Raw genomic sequence first — 21,464 nt, forward strand, 5'->3', positions numbered from 1 at the left:
TTGACCTTGAAATCCCAGTAAAGGAACTGAGATGTATCACTTCCCAGGTCTGCCGCCCATCACCCAAACCGCCTCAGCCGGACCCTCCCTTGACCTGATGCTAAGCCAATGCTCAGTGTGTATTCCTCCAGAATTGGAGAAGCAAAAGTACATGAACTGCCCAAAGGAGAACCTTAAGCTGTTTCCTTTCCCCCACCTCAAGCACTGGCTAAATCTCACCTAGAGACGCCGCTTCTTTGAAATCCACATGATACTGTTCTTTAGGCTGCTTCTATTTGTGGGACACTAAGTATGGTAGGCTGCAGTCCATGGGGTCGCTAAGAGTCAGACACGACTGAGCGACTTCACTTTCTTTTTTCACTTCCCTGCATTGGAGAAGGAAATGGCAACCCACTCCAGTGTTCTTGCCTGGAGAATCCCAGGGACGGGGGAGCCTGGTGGGCTGCCGTCTATGGGTTTGCACAGAGTTGGACACAACTGAAGCTACTTAGCAGCAGCAGCAGCAAGTATGTTTTTATACCTTCTCCTGGGTATCTACATTTTACCTATATATTTGTTATATTTTAAAAATTACATTTTACAAGGGAGTATTACTCAGCCATAAAAATGAATGCATTTGAGTCAGTTCTAGTGAAGTGGATGAATCTAGAGCCTGTTATACAGAGTAAAGTAAGTCAGAAAAAGGAAAACAAATATAGTATCCTAATGCATATATTTGGGATCCAGAAGAATGCTACTAATGAACCTACTTGCAAGGCAGCAATAGAGAATGCAGACATAGAGAACAGGCTTGTGGACACAGCAGTGGAAAGAGAGGGTGAGATGAATTGAGAGGGTGGCGCTGAAGCATGTACGTTACCAAATGGAAAATAGATGGCCAGTGGGAACTTGCTGTGTGATGCAGGCAGCTCAGCCTGGCACTCTGTGACCACCTAAAGGGGTGGGATGGGGTGGGAGGTGGGAGGGAGGTTCAAGAGGGAAGGGTTACATGTGTACCTATGGCTGAGTCACGTTGTTGTAAGGCAGAAACCAACACAACATTGTAATGCAATATAATTATCCTATTTAGAGCTCCCCAACTTACTAAAATACCTTAAACTGGTATTTCCTAAAATTGGCAAATGCGATTTTGAATGTTTGACTTTTTAACTAATTCATTTTCTTTTTTTTAGAGTGATTTTTAGGTTCACAGGAAAACTGAGCCGATAATGCAGGGAGTTCCCATTTATTCTTGTCTCCACACGTGTACAACTCTCCCTATTATCCACACTCCCCACCAGAGTGGTACATTTGTTACAAGGGATGGACCTACATTAACCTATCATTGTCATCCAAAGTCTGTCATGGTCTACATTAGAAATCACCTTTTTTGTTACCAACATGATTTTTTATTTGCTGCATAAATAGTGGTAATTCATGGTACTTGATACTTTGTGCAGACATGAAAGTTCAGTTCAGTTTAGTTCAGTCACTCAGTTGCATCCGACTGTTTGCAACCCCGTGGACTGCAGCACACCAAGCCCCATATCCATCAGCAATTCCCGGAGTTTACTCACTCAGGTCCATTGAGTCGGTGATGCCATCCAACCATCTCATTCTCTGTCATCCCCTTCTCCTCCAACCTTTAGTCTTTCCCAGCATCAGGGTCTTTTCAAATGAATCAGTTCTTTGCATCAGGTGGCCAAAGTACTGGAGTTTCAGCTTCAGCATCAGTCCTTCCAATGAATATGCAGGAGTGATTTCTTTTCAGGATAGACTGGTTGGATCTCCTTGCAGTCCAAGGCACCCTCAAGAGTCTTCTCCAACACCACAGTTCAAAAGCATCAGTTCTTCGGCACTCAGCTTTCTTTATACATGAAAGAAGTTTCATGAAATCAGGAGTTGCCATTTTGAAAAGGGTCTTGTTTCATAAATTCAAGATAGGCCTATTCATCACAATCCGATAGTACCCCCTCAGTCCTTTATAAATGGAATTTTCTTCTACTTCTATCCATTTCCCAGGGCTTATGGACCCATTCATATTCTCCACATTTAGAATCAAAGGTTCCTTTCTGAAGAGATCCTAATTTTAAGGTAAAATGTGGTGCAAGTTCCTGAATTCCCATTTTCTTTTCACTCTTGAATATGTATCTGTGACATCTGAAGATTATATAATTCTGTTGATTGTGGAATGTGGCAACCTGCCTTCCAATAAATTGAGGATTAAGGGGAAAGAGAGATGCAAACATATACCCAATAGAATGACCCAGTCGTGTTGTTAAAATTGTTCAAAATTATTTCAGGTGTGTGTACTGTTGGGTCGTTGCCTCTTCTCAATTTCTTTAACTTCCCTGGTGGCTCAGACGGTAAAGTGTCTGTCTACAATGCGGGAGACCTGGGTTCGTGCCCTGGGTCGGGAAGATCCCCTGGAGAAGGAAATGGCACCCCACTCCAGTACCCTTGCCTGGAAAATCCCATGGACGGAGGAGTCTGGTAGGCAATAGTCCATGGGGTCTCGAAGAATCGGACATGACTGAGCGACTCCACTTTGTTTAATTTCTTTATGCAGATGAACATTGCTTAAACTGAGCAACGGAGCCGTTTGGCAGCTGACTCAGAATTAATCCATTTGGCATTTTATGATCTTTATTAATAACAATCAGGTCTGTGAAATCTCTTGAGATGGCACTGTGAAATAATTTTTTCAGAACCAGCACTCTTCTGTAATAAGCATGTGAGTTTGGTATAACTGTAGAGAAATGGTCATACAGTCTTACTGTTCTCTCATGAGATCAACCTGATGTAGTGATGAGAATCTTGGGAGAAGTTTGTCTATTGAAGTAAGAAACAAATTTGTCTGTAGCTTTGTCATAAACAACCTCTTCATCATGAGGATATATACTATGTTTTCATCATACATTTCACTGGTTGTCCCTGGTCTTGGGTACAGACTTTGATGGCACCTTATCACTGAAAGCCTCTCTCTCTGAGTTTTTCTTAACTGCCAACTTTTTCTTCCGCTGCTGCTATTTCTACCAAATGTTAAGAGTCACCATTGTTTGTTCTTAATTTCCAAAATGCTGAAGCCTGGAGGAAAGGCAGCCGTCTTCAGTGGTTGGACCCTACTTTCCATCACCCCATCCTCTGCCACTGCAGCCTCTTGAGTTTCTTCAGTAGCGGCTTTGCGCTTCAGGCCTTTCTGCTCAAAAACCCCTTTTGATGTTGAACGTCCTGTGGGTTTTGACAAAAGTGTAGTAGTGTAGTAGCATTACACAGAATAATTTCACTGCCCTGAAAATCCTCTACACTCTGTGTAGCAGTCCTTCCCACCCCTCTATAGCCCCTGGCAACCACTAATCTTTTTACTGTCTCCATAGTTTTGCACTTTCCGTAATGGCCTATAGTTTGAATCATACAAACTACTACTTTTCAAATTAACTTTTTTAAACTTTGTTTCCTTCTTGTCTTTTCATGGCTTGATAGCTTATTTCTTATTTATTTTTAGCACTGAATAATATTCCATTGTCCGGATGTACCACAGTTTATTTATCCCTTCACCTACTGAAGGGATAGGTTGCTTCCGAGTTTTGGCAATAATGAATAAAGCTGCTGTAGACTACCCAGGTACAGAGTTTTGTATGGATGTAAGTTTTCAGTTCATTTAGTGAAATACCTGGAAGCGTGATTGCTGGATCACATAGTACGAGTATATTTAGTTTCATATGAAATTACCGCACTGTCTTCCAAAGTGGCTATACCGCTTTGTACTCCCACCAGCAATGAATGTGAGTTCCTGTTATTCCTCATCTTTATCAGCATTGGGCATGGTGGCCATTCTAATAGATGTGTGTCGTTGCTGTTCAGTAGCTAAGTTGTGTCTGACTCTTTGCGACCCTGTGGGCTGCAACACGCCAGGCTTCCATGTCCTTCACCATCTCCTGGAATTTCCTCAAACTCATGTCCATTGTGTCAGTGTTGTCATCCAACCATCTCATCCTCTGCGTCCCCTTCTCCTGTCCTCAGTCTTTCCCAGCATCAGGGTATCTTATTGTTGCTTTAATTCGCATCTCCTGAATGACATATGATGTTAGGCATCTTTTCATATGCTTACTTGCCATCTATATATTTTCTTTGGAGAGGTGTCTGTTCATATCTTTTGCCACTTAAAAATTGGATTATTTTATTTTTGAGTTTTTAGTTCTTTATTTATTTTGAATAATGGTCCTTTATCAGATGTGTCTTTTGCAAATGTTTTTCAGGCTGAGGCTTGAGTTCTCACTCTCTTGACATTCTCTAAAAAAATGGTTTTAATTTTAATGAAGTCTTATCGACTGCCTTTTGTGGATCTTATCTTTGGTGCTATATCTAAAAAACCATCGCCTTACTCAAGGTCATATAGATGTCTCTCCTTTGTTATCTTTAGCAGCTTTATAGTTTTGTGTTTTACATTTAGGTCCAGGATCCATTTTGAGTTAATTTTTATGAGGGCTCTAAGCTCTCTGTCTAGGTTAACCTTTTTTTTTGCATACGGATGTCCAGTTGTTCTTTTTTTAAAATGAATTTGTAAAATATAGGTTTAAGATTGAAGTAGAAGGTTATTTGGCCACCTGATGCAAAAAAAACCTAGCTCATTGGAAAAGACCCTGATGCTGGGAAAGATTGAAGGCAAAAGGAGAAGAGGGCAGCAGAGGATGATATGGTTAGATAGCAACACTGACTCAATGGACATGAATTTGAGCAAACTCTAGGAGGTAGTGGAGGACAGAGGAGCCTGGCGTGCTGCAGTTCACAGGGATCACAAAGAGTTGGATATGACTTAGCGACTGAACAAGAAGAAGATTATGCGAATTAGAGAGGTGGCTTGGAGAAGGCAATGGCACCCCACTCCAGTACTCTTGCCTGGTAAATCCCATGGATGGAGGAGCCTGGTGGGCTGCAGTCCATGGGGTCACTAAGAGTCGGACACGACTGAGCGACTTCCCTTTCACTTTTTACTTTCATGCATTGGAGAAGGAAATGGCAACCCACTCCAGTACTCTTGCCTGGTAAATCCCATGGATGGAGGAGCCTGGTGGGCTGCCGTCTATGGGGTCACACAGAGTCGGACACGACTGAAGGGACTTAGCAGTAGCAGAGAGGTGGCTCCTAGTCACCAGAGTGATGCTGGATGCTCTCTGTGTGGACTGACCCAGAAGTAAAAGATTCTTTCTAGAAAAATAATAAATCACTCATTTAATGAAAAAAAAAAAAAGATTGACGTAGAAACAGTCTTGGTTTAGAAGCAAATATTTTACATATCAAGGTGGAGTCATGAAATGATTCTGACAATTACATTCATTCTATTTTTAGAGAACAATAAAATGCAAATGTGTCTACAGACCTCATTTTTACTGTACTCAATGGGTCTTCCTGGCAGTGGGCTGCCTGGTGGCTCAGACGGTAAAGAATCTGTCTGCAATGCAGGAGACCTGGGTTCGATCCCTGGGTTGGGAAGATCCTCTGGAGAAGGAAATGGTACCATACTTGGAGCTTCCCTGGTGGCTCAGAGGGTAAAGTGTCTGCCTGCAACGCAGGAGACCCGGGTGCAATCTCCAGGGGGTTGGGAAGAACCCTTGGAGAAGGCTATGTGCTATTCTCTTCAAAGACTGTAATTAAACAAATATATTTTCCCCGCTGTCTGATCTTGCCAGAATGGGAACACTGAGTTCTGATCATTCAGTGAGAGAGCAGTTTTGCTGCAAATGAAATTTGCACTTTTCCTTCTTGGTATGTAGCATCCTAAATATTTGAAGCTGGTATTTATCTACTTAGAGGCTATTGAAGAAAAGCTGGCCTGATTTTTACACTGAGGTCTCAGGGCCAGCTGTGACTCATGCTGCTGATCAGTTTGTGTTCATTGTGTGCTAAGTGTTCACAACAAAGGAGTCTGGTGATGGCGAGGTTGAGTCAGTAAGATGATTTATCTCTTGTCTGTTCCATTGGAGAATGAGCCTTGGATTCATGCCAAGATGATAAAAGCCAGCAGCATCTATGTTCTAAGGTGTCAGGCTGATGACTGCACAGCTGGGCATGTGCAGAGTGCTGCAGGCAAACCCTGGGTGACTTACATGCCACAGATATTTGTTCATTGGGTCTGGCTGGCAGAAGAAACAGAAATTGCAGCAGATATCAAACATAGTCTTGTCCCCAAGGTATCTCACTGCCACAAATTGACAGCTCTTCACCAATTTAAAAATCAGCACTAGTATTTAAATTTTTTCATTATTTTAGGAAGAACAAGCTAATTTAGATAATCCTAGGAATTGAAGTAATTTCTATGCACAGAACATTTACCTACTATAAGAAAATGAAACCTTTTTTAGATTCACTATTAGCATTAAAATGGCCTTATGAATTATTTCATTTATCTACGGATATTGAGCCAGGATAATGTACCTAACAATAAACTTTGAAATTTAGTTCCACAAAGCAGTGCTATCCCTGTAGTAGAATAGAGGTAAAAGTATAAAACTCACTATGTACATGGCTCGTAAATGTTCAGGCCTGGATAATGACCTTTAATTTTCGCCTTTGCTTATCATTTAAAATCAGACCTCTAGGCATTTTTAATCCAGCTCTTTAGAATGTTACATGTTTTATTTGAAATGCATATTTAGTTTATAAGTAGCAATTTAGTGTTCTGTTTCCATGATGCATTGATATTAAATAAAGCCCTGGAAAGAAGTAATTTATTACAACTTGTTTCTCCTTTGTACAAGTCCCTATATGGGCTTGACATTGCTTGCTGGATATCAAAAGAGATTAGAGGCACCATGATTTCAGAGGAAAGAATAAGCATCTGCCTCTCCTAGGATTTTCAATTAAAAAATTTTTTTGTCTCATTAAAGAAAAGTAACAACAGAATTCTAAATAAAACACAATTTTAAAGAGCTAAGTAATGTTCCTTAAATGTTTAATAGCTGATACTTCAAGCTATTAAACATTTATATGTTTTGCCTTGTACTGAATGTAAAAGTCAACTTACTTGTTGAAGAATACCTAAAATACACCGAAATTTTATACCCTAGTACAGTTATCAGTCTGTATTATTATGACATATTTACACCCAAATGGCTTTTCATGACATGTACTTGAGCTCTTTTAAGACTTAGTTTTCATAATAGAAGATATGGGTTGTTTGTTTATTTACAATTAGATTCAGTGATAGAGGGCATGTTTGTAATTGTGTGCTTTAAGTCCAGTCTGTATGGGTGCTCAGTTGCTCAGCCGTGTCTGACTCTTTGTGACCCCATGGACTGTAGCCTCCCAGGCTCATCTGTCCACGGAATTTTCCAGACAAGAATACTGGAGTGGCTTGCCGGCTCCTACTCCAGGGGATCTTCCCAACCCAGAGATCGAAGCAGTATCTCTTATGTCTCCTGCACTTGCAGGCAGATTCTTTACCACTAGCGCCACCTGGGAAGTTCTTTAGGTCTGATATCTCCAACTTTAAGGTGTGAATATAATGAAAGATTTTGCAGATTTGTTTCACTTGGGGAGTAAATTCCTCACAGGAAAGAAAAACTTCAGGTGGATATATTAAGAATGATTGTGTTGGCGTTTATAATTCTCCATCTTTCCCATTGTTTCAGAATATAGCTGTCTGATCTATAAGATAATTTTTGGTTTATGTCTTTGAAATCAATAGAAAACAAATACATATTAGTAAGTAGAGTTTGGCATTATTAATGAACAATTTGGAGGAGACTGCATATATCTTACCTCATGCAATACACAAAAATAAATTACAGGTGAAATAAAGATTTACATGTGAAAAGTAAAGTGAAATTCGCTCAGTCGTGTCCAACTCTTTGCGACCTCATGGACTATACAGTCCATGGAATTCTCCAGGAGTGGGTAGCATTTCCCTTCTCCATGGGATCTTTGCAACCCAGAGATCAAACTCAGGTCTCCTGCATTGCAGGTGGATTCTTTAACAGCTGAGCCACAAGGGAAGCCCGAGAATACTAGAGTGGTTAGCCTGTCCCTTCTCTAGCGGATCTTTCCAACCCAATGAAAAGTAAGAATACTAGAAGAAAATATGAAAAAACTGTATTACATACCATTAGAGTATGAAAGCCATTCCTTAATACAACACTAATATCAGTAAACATATAAAATAATTGATTGGAAGGTTTGAGTATCTATAAATGTAAACCAATGCTCCCTAAGAAAATATAAATTTTTTAAAACTGGGAGAAATATTTATGCAGGGGTAACCATGTTTGAAACAATGGCATGAATACTTTAAAAACCTTTTTATATTAAAATGTTTATTCTCCTACAAACATATGGATACCAAGGATGGAGGAGGGTTGGATGAATTGAGAGATTGGAATTGACATATATACACTATTGATACTATGTATAGAATATATAACTAATAAGAACCTATTATATAGGTTCTTATATATTGTATAGCACAGGAAAACTCTACTCAGTGCTCTGTTGTGACCTAAATGGGAAATAAATCCAACAAAGAGGAGATATATGTACATGTATAGCTGATTCACTTTGTTGTACAGTAGAAATTAACACAGCATTGTAAAGCAACTATACTCCATAAAAATTAATCCAAAAATAAAAACAAAAAATAAATAAAATATATGTCCTCTAGTTCTTTAACAGGTATTTAAATAATCTCCTGATATGTCTGAAGTCATAGGCTAGGAGATACAGATTAGACTCAGGTGAGTCCTTCAAATGGCCCCAAATCTAGAGTTTCATTTCCATTGTTAGTATCTGTCCATAAATGGTTATCTTTAAATTATAAAACTATATCCCACTTTAAAACCTCTAAATAGAGTCGGTTTTATCTAACATTAATGTCATAATGACTTTTAAAGATAACTAAATTAAGTAACTTCCAAGTATCTGTGATATAATGACTAACAGACCCCTAGGACCTAATTGCCTTTATCTGACAGACATATACAAACACATATACGTGTTTGTTAGTGTAATATTGTCACTTCTTAGACATGACTTTATCCTTCCAATACAACTGAAAAAGAGTCCCACTTTGCATGATTGAACCACAGCCCCCTTTTCTGTGTTCATGGAACAAAAAGAGAAGATAGACATCTGCTTTTCTTGAACTGTCAAGAAGGGTACATGCACTCTGACCTCACCTTTAAATTTAACCCAGTATATAGATGGACTTGAGGCTGCTCAAAATGCTTCTCAAGGAATTTCCCCCAAGCGCTAATATCTGAATAGCCTGAAAAAATATGCAAGAAAAACCTTCGTCTCCCCTGACATGAAGTTATGCTCAGCATGCTAACTATCAGGCCAGGGCTTAGTTTCAGAACAACAAAGAACAACATTTTCCCATTCTTTGTGATGTTTCTACTAAAATAACAGTCTTATAATTCTTTTTCTTCTCTATAGTCAACATTTCTTAAGTGCCTACAGTGGGGTGAGACTTGCTTCTCAAGATTTAAGCGTGTGTTTTGAGCAAGGCTTTACCGTTCTGTCAGTAGTAACTTTTTTTAAAAGCATGCTGTCAACAGTTATATTTTCTTAAAGAACTAAAAGGAACAAAACAAAATATTCTAGGTCTCTATTAAAATGTAAAAGCTTCTGTGGTCAGTTGCTACTGACCTCTGCTGATAACTGGAAATATTACAACATACTTGCTCCTTGGAAGAAAAGCTATGGCAAACCTAGACAACATATTAAAAAGCAGAGACATTACTTTGCCGACAAAGGTCTATCTAGTCAAAACTGTGGTTTTTCCAGTAGTCATGTATAGATGTGAGAGTTGGACCATAAAGAAAGCTGAGTGCTGAAGAATCGATTCTTTTGAACTATGGTGTTGGAGAAGATTCTTGAGAATCCCTTGGACTGCAAGAAGATCAGACCAGTCCATCCTAAAGGAAATCAGTCCTGAATATTCATTGGAAGGACTGATGTTGAAGCTGAAACTCCAGTACTTTGGCCACCTGATGCAAAGAACTGACTCATTGGAAAAGACCCTGATGCTGGGAAAGGTTGAAGTCAGGAGGAGAAGGGGATGACAGGGGATGAGATGGTTGGATGGCATCACCAACTCAATGGACAGGAGTTTGAGCAAGCTCTAGGAGTTGGTAATGGACTGGGAAGCCTGGCATGCTGCAGTCCATGGGGTCACAAAAAGTCAGACATGACTGAGCGACTGAGTTGAACTGAACTGATTGAGCCACTACTAAATGATACCTGTTGCAATAAGCACTTCACATAATTTTGATGTAATTTTGATATTACTTCCATTTTGCAGGAGAGAAACCAAGATTCAGAGAGGTTAACAAACTTGCTGAGTTCTCATAGCAAGATCCAAATCCAGAACAACCTGACTTTAAACCCTGTTCTTAACCAATGATCTACTTTCCTCTCAAACTTCCTGCAGTAGAGGAGGACAGTTTAACATGTGTCTGCTCATTCACACTGACAGTGTGCTAGGCCCTCGGCTAGTCTCTAAGGATACAATGGTGAGGACAGGCTAGGTCCCTGCCTTTGTAAGCTTGCATTTGTTCAAAATGTATAAATACCTGATAATAGTTAAGTGGTGACTCAGTTGGTAAAGAGTCTCCCCACAGTGTGGGAAACCAGGGCTCAATATTTGGGTTTGGAAGTCTGCTGGTGAGGGGAATGACAACCCACTTTAGGATTCTTGCTTGGAGAATTCCATGGACAGATGAGCCTGGTAGGCTACAGTCCATGGGGTCACAAAGAGTTGGACACAACTGAGTGACTGACACTTTTACTTTATGGGAGGAAAAGAAAGGAAAATAGACAGACCTTATGAGAGGGACAACTTTCTATAGAGGCAGAGAAGCCTCCTTGAGAATTGTTGGCTTGCGGGAGACCTTGGATGAAGTGAGGATGAAGGATGCATGAAGTCATGCAGGTATTTGGAGAGAGGAGCATGTGTTAAGGAAGGAACAGCGAGGCCCTGAGGTGGGAACACGCTTGTGTTTGAGGAAAATAAGGACTGTCAGTGTGGCTGGAGAGGGAAAAGTGAAGGAAAGGATAAGTGGAACTAAGGAAACAGAGCCAACCAGGAGGCTTTGTAGCCCGTGGTAAGAGTTTACTTTTTTTTTTCTTTTACATATGCAATAGGAACCCATTGAAGAGTTGGGCACAGTGGAGAGACTGGGTCTCCATAACCCTGGCTTTTGGAGGACATGCTGTCAAGCAATTATAGAGAAAATAGGAAGGGCAGTTAAGATGTTGCCCTCATCCCCCAGAGAGAGATAAGGGCTGAGATGCAGCGTCAGCAGTGGAAAGACTGGAGAGTGGTTGCATTTGGGGTTTATTTTGAGAATCCAGGGGATTTACTGTCTAGCTGGGGATACGAATAAAACTCAAAACAGACCAATTGAACAATAAAGACAATATTCTGTTAAGAACTGCACTGTAGGGACTTCCCTGGTAGTCCAGGGGTTAAGACTCTGTGTTTCCACTGCAGGTTTGATTCCTGGTTGGGGAACTAAAATCACATGCTGCAGGTAGGACCAAAGGGGAAAAAATAGAGAGAACTGTGTTGTTAGCTACAAATTCTTCCAGTATCTCCTGTATATCCTTGGAGAAGGCAAGATCTGGTCACAGTGGTGGGTGTTTTGAGATAGGGGAAGGTTGTTATAACCCGTTTGCATTTCCCTGGGGAGCTAATTTGGACTGTGAAGAAAGCTGAGTGCCGAAGAATTGATGCTTTTGAGCTGTGGTGTTGGAGAAGACTCTTGAGTGTCCCTTGGAGTGCAAGGAGATCCAACCAGTCCATCATAAAGGAAATCAGTCCTGATGCTGAAGGTGAAACTCCAATACTTTGGCCACCTGATGTGAAGAGCTAGCTCATTGGAAAAGACCCTGATTCTGGGAAAGACTGAAGGTGGGAGGAGAAGGGGACGCCAGAGGATGAGATGGTTTGATGGCATCAACCGACTCGATGGACATGATTTTGAGTAAGCTCTGGGAGTTGGTGATGGACAGGGAGGCCTGGCGTGCAGTCCATGGGGTCGAAAGAGTCGGACAGGACTGAGTGACTGAATTGAACTGATGCTGCCCCAGGCAGAGACAGGGATGGGAGGCAGGGAGGGAGGGGTTGGCAAGCCGATTCCTTATCCAGGAGGGCAAGGGTGGATCCTGGGGCTGGGCTCGCAGGGTGGCTTGGGTGGTCTGCCCACTCCCTTGATGGTGCTGTGGGCAGAATGCACATCCCGCTTGTGCCCCGACTCCTCAGAAGCGGCAGTTGGGTTTTTGGTCTTTTTATAACTTATTGTTCATAATGTGCCCCAGTTGTGCACATATAGAGTCATTTTTAGTCTCTTATATTTTCTTTGTATTTTGTCGCCTTGAGATGTTTGTCCAGGTGCAAGCACTGCAGCAGAGGGTCCCAGGCCCCAGGTTTCAGGTCCCAGCCTATGTCAGTGAGGGTGGTAGCCTGAGGTAGAAGGAGTGAAGAACGGGTGGGTTTTTCCAGGCTCTAAGGCACTCATTCTCTAACTGACGCCTGTGGGCACAGTGGAAGGGGCAAGCCAGCTCTCAGTCTGCTGAGGCAGGTGGACGGGGGGCCTTTCCCGCAAAGGCTTCTTCTCCCCAGAAGGGTGTGTGTGCGTGCGCGTGTCAGCTCAATGAAGCCGACCAGATCTTGCGTCCCTTGTGGTTTCCTGTGCCCTACCAATCACAATCCAAAGTCAACAGCTTTTCCTTCCTCTTTTCTCTTTGTATGTTCGTTTATAAACACTGACATTCAAGCTTAAAGGCTAAGAAGGGTATGGAATGAGCCTGAATCAGAGAAAATTTAAGAGGTGCACAAATGAGGTTTTTTTGTCTTGAATTTAAAGTGTTGGTAGGCTTTGTAGATTCTCATTCATACTTAAAGAAGGGTATGTGTGTGTGTGTTTTCAGGGCCACAAGTTTGCTAGAGAACTCTAGGATGTTTGACCAAAAGGAGAGAAAGCCATTACCTAACGCCCTTATGTCTTGAAGAGTGTTTTTTTCCCTTCCCATTTTAAAAAATTGAAATATAAGTGATCTACAGTACTGGGTTAGTTCTAGGTACACATCATATTGACTTGATATTTCTTTATATTACAAAATGATCACCACTGAAATGAATTTTAAAGTATAGATGAGTTTTGGGGGTCTTTGTCATTAAATGTGAAATCCTCAATAAAAAATGTTTTAGCTTCTTCCAAGAAAACGAAACTTCACCTAACTGCATCAGATTCCAACCTTGACCTCAACAAGGGTACTTGAGCACCTGCTTCTTTTCCTGTGTCTGCTTGATTGTTTTAGCTGAAGGGCTTTTCAGCCAGCATTTCTCAAATGAAAAATCTCTTCCGAGTGATTCAGTTTTCACTGTGAGATGTGAGAATTACCTGTAGATATCATGAATACATATATGTGCTTGGCTTTTGCTTCGCTGTTACCTAAGTTCCTTCTGAAGTGGGTCAGTTTTCAGGTCTTATTACAAAGCTCAGAGTTTTGGGAACCCAACTGTGGGGCTAATTCCTGTTGACGAAAGTGAGCAGCCCTCAGAATTTCTGAATAACCTGTGAGGTAGACAGAACTGAGAGTGATTTTATCAGAAGCAGTGACATTGCACACCCAGGAGCTGAAATGAAGCTGAACACCCACCTGGAGCTAAGCCTTGGCTGTCACACCTGGACTGTTTGTCTCTTGGTAGACGGTGTGTGTGTGTGTGTGTGTGTGTGTGTGTGTGTGTGTGTGTGTGTGTGAGATAATAATTCATAGCATCTGAAATTCAGTTGATTTTTGGCAGCCATGCTCAACAGGATAATTCATGAGCCCGGTGCAGGCAGGGCCCCATCCCCATCTCGGGAACATCCCTGTTATTTCCGGCAGGCTTTAGGCCGGAAGTTCCTGGCAGACAATAGAAAAGCACCAGGTGTTCCCAGCAGCAGCCTCCTCCTCCTCCCTTAAACACTGTCTTTGGCAGGTTTCCCAAAAGAGGAGAGGAGCACTTGGTTGCACGTGCTTTGTTGCATGTGGTGTCTGTCACCTCGCTGCCGCAGTATTTGTCCTGGACACCTCTGCAACCGGCTGTCTCTGAGGCATCCTGTGCGATTAAGCTTTGACCCTTTGGGACAAGGCCAGTCACGGGGCATGCCAGGAAGCTGACTCGTGCTTAGAAACCAGGCTGCTTTGAGGTTTCACTCTGGATTTTGGAAAAGCTGTTAAAGTGAGTTGGTCTTTCCACTTCGTGTAATGAAGGCTGGGCTTCTCAAGTGGCTCAGCGGTAAAGAAACTGCCCGCCAATGCAGGAGACGTGGGTTTGATCCCTGGGTCGGGAAGATCCCCTGGAGAAGGGAATGGCACCTACCCCAGTATTCTTGCCTGGAGAATCCCATGGACAGAGGAGCCTGGCGGGCTACAGTCCATGAGTCATACAGTCCACTAAGTCAGACACAACGAAGGCTGCTCTGACTCCTCCCTGTGAATTTCACCTTCTTACTTGGAATGAGACAATGGATTGGTTTTCCACTGCTGCTACTAAACTTCTTACCTTGATAGACTGTGGAAACATGAAGCTAAAATCTCCAAACTGTTTCTTATAGGGCTTTAAGGACTAGTAGTTTACTACTGACCTGAAAGAATGAACAAGCTTTCCACATGCCAAGTTTATTTGTGGAGACGTAGTTTATATATGCAATAAATGGGAGAATATTAAGAGTCTCAGGCTTCCCAGGTGGCTCAGTGATAAAGAATCTGCCTGCAGTGCAGGAAACTTGGAGACCCCTGTTCGATCGCTGGGTTGGGAAGATCCCCTGGAGAGGGAAGTGGTATTCTTGCCTGAGAAATCCCATGGACAGAGGAGCCTGAGGGGGCTACAGTCCATGGGGTCGCAAAAGAGTTGGACATGACTTAGCAACTAAATAACAACAACAATTGAGAATCTGGAAATAAACTCTCACATTTATGGAAAATTGGTTTTTCAACAAGGATAAATTGACTGTCAAGATACTTCAATAGAGAAAAGAACCATCTTTTCAGTAAATGAAAGGAAACTAGATATCCACATACCAAAGAATGAAGTAGGAACTCAATCTCACATCATATTTTAAAATATGAACTCAAAATTGACTGAAGATCTGAATGTAAAAGCTAAAACTATAACACTATTAAAAGAAAACATAGATATAAATCTTTATGATCTTGGATGAGGCAATGATTTCTTAAATATGATACCAGAGGTATCTTGGCTCCTTGGTGGTCCAGTGGCTAAGACTCTGAGCTCCTAGTGCAGCGCTCCCAGGTTTGATCCCTGGTCAGGGAACCAGATTCCACATGCTACAACTAAAAAAAAAGAAGAAAAATGATACCAGACTCCAAAGAAAATATAGATAACTTGGACATCATCAAACTAAAAGCTTTTGTGCTTCACAGGATATGTTGAAGAAAATGTCTGGCAATTCCTCAAATAATTAATCATAGACTTATAATATGACCAGCAGTTTCATGCCTAGGTATATGCACAAAAAAATGAAAATATGTTTCACAAAAACTTGTCCATGAATTTCCTAGCAGCATTATTCATACAGTGGAAAAAATGCAGACGTCCATCCAACCAATAAATGGATGAAAGCATATAGTATCTATACACAATGGAATATGATTTGGCAATAAAAAGAAATGAAATACTGATATGCGCTATAACACAGATGGCCCTTGAAAACATTGTACTTCGTTAAAGAAGGCCACATGTTGTATTCCACTCTTAGCGACCCCATGGACTGCAGCCTACCAGGCTCCTCCGTCCATGGGATTCTCCAGGCAAGAGTACTGGAGTGGGGTGCCACTGCCTTCTCTGTATATGAAGTCTAGAATAGGCAAATTCCTAGAGACAGAAAGTGCCTCTAGTGGTTGCCTGGGGCTGGGGAGTGGTGGCGAAATGGGGAGTGATGCTAGCAGGTATAGAGTTTCTTGGGGTGATGAAAATTTCTAAAATTGGTTGTAATGATAGTCATACAACTCTGTGAGTAATAAAACCATTTACTTATAGACTTTAAATGAATGACTTGTATGCTATGAGAATCACATCTCAGTTAAGATGTTATAGGGACTTCCCTGGCGGTCCAGTGGTTAAGACTCCACCCTCCCAAAGCAAGGGCACCAGTTTGATCCCTGATTGGGGAACTAAGATCCCACAGGCTGCCTGGCATGGCCAAAAAAAAAAGATGTTATAATAAAGCAAGCATAGAAAATAGGTGGGAAGAGACTGTTGTTGCTTAGTCGCCAAGTCGTGTTCAACTCTTGCGACCCCATGGACTGTAGCCCACCAGGCTCCTCTGTTGTGGGATTCTCCAGGCAAGAATACTGGAGTGGGTTGTCACTTCCCACTCCTCCCCTGGGATCTTTCTGACCCAGGGATTGAAGCCGGGTTTCCTGCACTGCAGGCGGATTCTTTACCTCTGAGCCACCAGGGAAGCCCACATATGTGAGGTAACATTGTCATCTGTCCTCAGTGTGATTACAATATTTTTTGAACATATTCCTTACATAGGCTATAACACCCCCATGACTTACATAAATACCTAGAAGCTTGAGCTTAATCCTCTTCACCTGTTTTACCTGGCACCACACTGCCCTTGCTTCTGGCAACAACCATGCATTTGTTCTTCATATCTGTGAATCTGTTTTCATTGTTTTTTGTTTTTGTTTCTTATATTCTGCATATAAATAGATCATGCAATATTTGTCTGTGTCTGACTTTTTTCACTTAGCATAATATCATCTAGATCCATCCATGTTGTTGCAAATGGCTAGATTTTTCTTTATAATAAATCTGAGTATAATAAATGGCTGAGTAATATTCCAGGTTGTGTGTGTGTGTGTGTGTGTGTGTGTGTGTGTGTGTGTGTGTGGTGTAGAGATTAGCTGATGCCAATCTTTTCCAAAGTGGCTCATACCTATGACACTCTAGTCAGCGGGGAACTGAAGTCTGCCATTTCTACATCCTCAGCACTTGATATTGACCAAATTTTAACTTTTTATCTTTCTCATGGGTGTAAAAAAAAAATAGATGGGTAGAGAGGATGGACTCTCTTATTAATTGTAGTTTTCCTCTATTTTTCATTCTCCTCTCTTGGCCTTCATCTTCTTTTCCAGATATTTCTTAGAAAGAAACAAAGATTTATAACCCATTGTGGAAACCATAGGATTTGTGGGTTGCCATTGCCTTCTCTAAAGCTAACTACCAGGTTCCAAATGAATAGAGGCTCAGTTGGCCATAGTGAAACTTTAAAATATATCCAGTGTTGACTGATAAGTTCTATTTGAACCAAATTTGATGTGGTTACTTTTCTTTTCTGCCTGGGGTATAATTTATATACAGTGAAATGCACTGAACATATAAATTGTTCTCTTAAAATACAGATTTTAAGAGAACAATTCAGTGCGTTTTGACAATTGCATACATACTTATATGCAACCTACACCCCTATCAAGATACAGAATATTCCCAACCCCACAAAAGATCCCTCATGGCCCCTCCCAGTCAGTCCGTACCCAGAGACAAACGCGGTTCTAATTTCTTCCTCCCTCGATTGGTTTTTCCAGTCCTAGAACTCTATCAGTGGACTCATACAACATATACCCCTTTGTGTCTGTCTTCTTTCACTCAGTAAATTGGTTTTGAGGGTCATCCATTGAGCCGGGTTTATCAGTAGTTTCTCACAGGTTGGATTCCCTGGAAAGACACAATGATTAGCTTGCAGGGCATTTATTAAGGAGGCCTCTTGGGATCTAAGGCTTTGGAAGGGAGGGAAAGAAACAGGATCGAGCAGAGGGAGAAGTGAAGCTTCCGACAGCACTGCCACCAGCTCTGGCTGGGTCCCCTGGGGAGCTCTCGGCGTCAGCTGCCACAGGTAGAGTTCTCGCCTGCCAATGGGAGCACTGGAGCTGCATGGCCTGTCAGAGTAATTTCAAGCTGCCCCCACTCCCATGTTAATCTGGCCTTGGACAGGGGCTGCTTCTCCAGGAAGAGATTGGTACTTTGGGTAAGACTGTTTCAGCCAAGAAAATATGCCCCTTCCCCAAAGGGGCTGACTGCTGTTGGCTGTCTTCCAGAACAGCCCCAGCAGATGGAGAAGTAAGTCCTTCAGTTCTGAGGGGAGTGGGCAGCACAGTGCTTTCTTTATGACTGAGCAGTGTTCCACCAAAATGGACACACCAAATTATATTCATTCACTCCTGCTTCTGGTGATGGGCGGTTGATCCATTCCAGCTTGGGGGTTATTATGAAGAAAGCTGCTATGGGCACTCTCGAACAGTCTTTTTATGGATATATGTTTTCATTTGTCTTGGATAAATGTCTAGAAGTAGAACTTCTGTCTGATAGGATAAGTGCATGTTTAACATTATAGAAAATGCCAGGCCAGGTTTCCAAATTCCAAATGGTCATTTTACACTCCTACAATGTAGGAAAATCCCAGTTGTTGTATATTCTTGCCGGCATTTGGTATGATCGATCTTTTTAAACACATACAGAAAAGACTCGAAAAGTGTCCTGATCACTTAGATGGAAATAGCAAAAGGAATTTCTGCTTGAATTAGAGTTTAGACTAGACAGATTCTGAATTTATGATACACAGCAAGCACAATTTCATACATATTTCTACAGCAAAAATCACATTTAACTTGTTGACTTCAAGCCCTTTGTTGTTTTGGTGATGTACTGCCATATCCAAATTTATTTCAAAATTAATTTAAATTTTTGAACTTCAGATTAAACTAAATGTGCACTTAAAGCTTAACCTGTAGTTGAACCTCCTTAGAGGTAAGGTTTCTCTCTATTTTTTCCCAGGGGATGCAGCTTCTTAATGTTTACTTCTTTCTATTTTTAAAAATATTCATTTATTTAAATTTTATTTATTTTTGACTGTATTGGGTCTTCCTTGCTGTGTGGGCTTTCTCTCCAGTTGCGGAGAGCAGGGCTACTCTCCAGTTGGGGTGCTCAGGCTTCTTGTTGTGGTGGCTGCTTTTCTGGAGCACAGGCTCTAAGGCGTGCAGGCTTCAGTAGCTGCGGATCAAGAACTCCAGAGCACAGGCTCAGTAGTTGTGCACACAGGCTTAGTTGCCCTGTGGCATGTGGGTACTTCCCGGACCAGGGATCGAACTCATGTCTCCTGCATTGCAAGGCAGATTCTTAGCCACCGAGCCATCGGGAAAGCCCATGTTTACTTCTTTTTATTTATTATTTATTTGGCCATGCTGGATCTTTGTTGAGCCATGTGGGGTCTTTGCTGCAGCATGCCAGCTTTCAGCTGTGGCAAGTGGGATCTAGTTCCCTGACCTGGGATTGGATCTGGGTCCCCTGCACTGGGAGTGCAGAGTTTTTTAACTGCTGACCCATGAAGGAAGTCCTTGGTAAGGTTCTCTTGTACTAGAAAATGAATTATAGTACTCAGGTTCTTTTTCCCAACAGCTTCCTTCAACAAAGTATATTTAGGTATTATGACTTAATAGCAGCGAAGTTTTACTGATCAGATACTATATGCAAGACAAGGCCATGTTCTAATCTGTTCACATGTGTTACACCACTTCATCCTTACACTTGATTCGGAGGTACTATTATTATTACCCCCATTTTTACCAATGAAAAAAGATAGGGAAAGATGGACCTGCTTCATTCAACAAATATTGATTGATTGCCACCAACTTGCAAAGAGATAAGGTGTTTAAAAAAAATCTTTTCCTTGTGGAGCTTACATTCCAATAGTAGGAAACAGATAGATAGATAGGAAATATGAGCAGTTTTACTCTTCTTGGGCTTTCAGACCATGTTTTCTATTTGAAATTAGAAAGAGTGTTAGGATGGACACTACCTACAGTGCACTCTGTTAGTAAACTACTCTACATTAGGTGGCACAATAGGCATTGACAACTGAGTGTCTCAGGGTTGCAGATATGGGTCCAGAGAATTGTTTGAGAGTTGAGAATAGATCACAGATCACACTCTTTGGAACCTGAACTCATTCTCTGGGCTCTGACTGATTTAAGTGACCTCAAAGAATTGCTTCTGCAATTGAGAGATGCCTGGTAGGTATGGACAGTTTGGCTATGCCAGTATAATATGTTTAAACGAAGTATGATCTACGTTCATAAATGCTACATATCTTGCTATACGAGCTACATTTCTCCCCAGCTATTGTCTGTAGTCTTACTTTTCTGGCTCTGGCCCTCTCTGAAGTCATCAGAGGGGAGAGCGTCAGCTTAACCACCTGGCTTTCTTCCTCTGCTGCCTCTCCTTCCTATTCCAGGCTACATTTCTCCCTCAAAGCTGAAGAAACTTCATCTACCCTACTTCTTCCAGTCCTCCATTTGGACTGAGTAGATCTTCTTTTTAAGTAAGCCATGTTCCCACCTGTGTTTGTTACGTATTGCTGGAGAACGATGCTACCACAAACTGAGCAGCTTAAAACAACATACGTTGTATCTCAGTTGCTGTGTGTCAGCAGTTAGGGCACAGCTTCGTGGAGTCCTTTGCTTAGAGTCTCGGCATATCATAAAGGTGCAATCAAGGTGTCAGCCGGGAGCTGTGATCTCACTAAGGCTTCACTGGGGAAGGCTATATTCCCAAACTCACGTGGCTGCTGGCAGCATTCCATTCCCTGCAGAATGCCAGAGTGGGGGCCTCAGTTTCTTGCTGGCCATCAGCCCGAGATTGCCCTCTGCTCCTTGCCTCATGGCCCTCTCCAGGTGGTGATTTACAGGTGCTTCTTCAAAGCCAGGAAGGGCATGAGTGTCTTCCAGCAAGACAGGTGTTTCAATCTTACACAACATAATCACACGTACAACACACACACACACACACACACACACACATACACACACACTCACACTCACATACATCATCTCCAGAGTCGATTGGTTAAAAGAAAGTCACAGATCCCATCTGCCTTCAAGAGAAGGGACTTCCATGATGGTGTGACTATCCGTGGGCCACCTTAGCCTTTCTACTGCACCCTCAATATTAAGAAACACTTCTTGTGTTACTTCAGTCAAACGTTTTTTCTCTGCAAAAGCAGAGTAAGCTAGAAGTCTCCATCCAGTTTGTTCATCAGTGTATACAATGGGTAAGTGCTGTATACAGCACTGTACACAATGATTGGTAAGTTAATGAACATTCCTGTTTGGTTTTAGCACTGCTATATCTCAACCAAATACTGAATTTTTAATAAGACATAGGCCAGTAATCTCAGATGAGAAACTGAACAAAGCTTTAACTAGGGCTCTTGAAAATATAACGTATGTGTTTAGTAGATGCATATGAATGTAATTATGACAATAGTCTGATTCTGTGTTTTCTGAATCGCTGAACCAGAAAACCTAAGTGATCCTCTGTAAACAGTGTTCTACTGACTACCGCTTATTGCTGGACCTGACAGTAACCCACTGTTACAAGTCCCCAGTTTTCTTTTTGTGTTTCTCCTGGCAGCCAT

The 21,464-nt window shown here is 41.7% G+C and overlaps 1 pseudogene; it reads right to left on the reverse strand.

Moving 5' to 3' along the window:
- Positions 1-1,961: 1,961 nt before the first annotated feature.
- LOC128053155 (ribosome production factor 1-like) lies at positions 1,962-20,805 on the reverse strand (annotated as a pseudogene).
- Positions 20,806-21,464: the final 659 nt, after the last annotated feature.

Source organism: Budorcas taxicolor, chromosome 9, assembly GCF_023091745.1.
Source record: "Budorcas taxicolor isolate Tak-1 chromosome 9, Takin1.1, whole genome shotgun sequence".
Lineage (NCBI taxonomy): Eukaryota > Metazoa > Chordata > Mammalia > Artiodactyla > Bovidae > Budorcas > Budorcas taxicolor.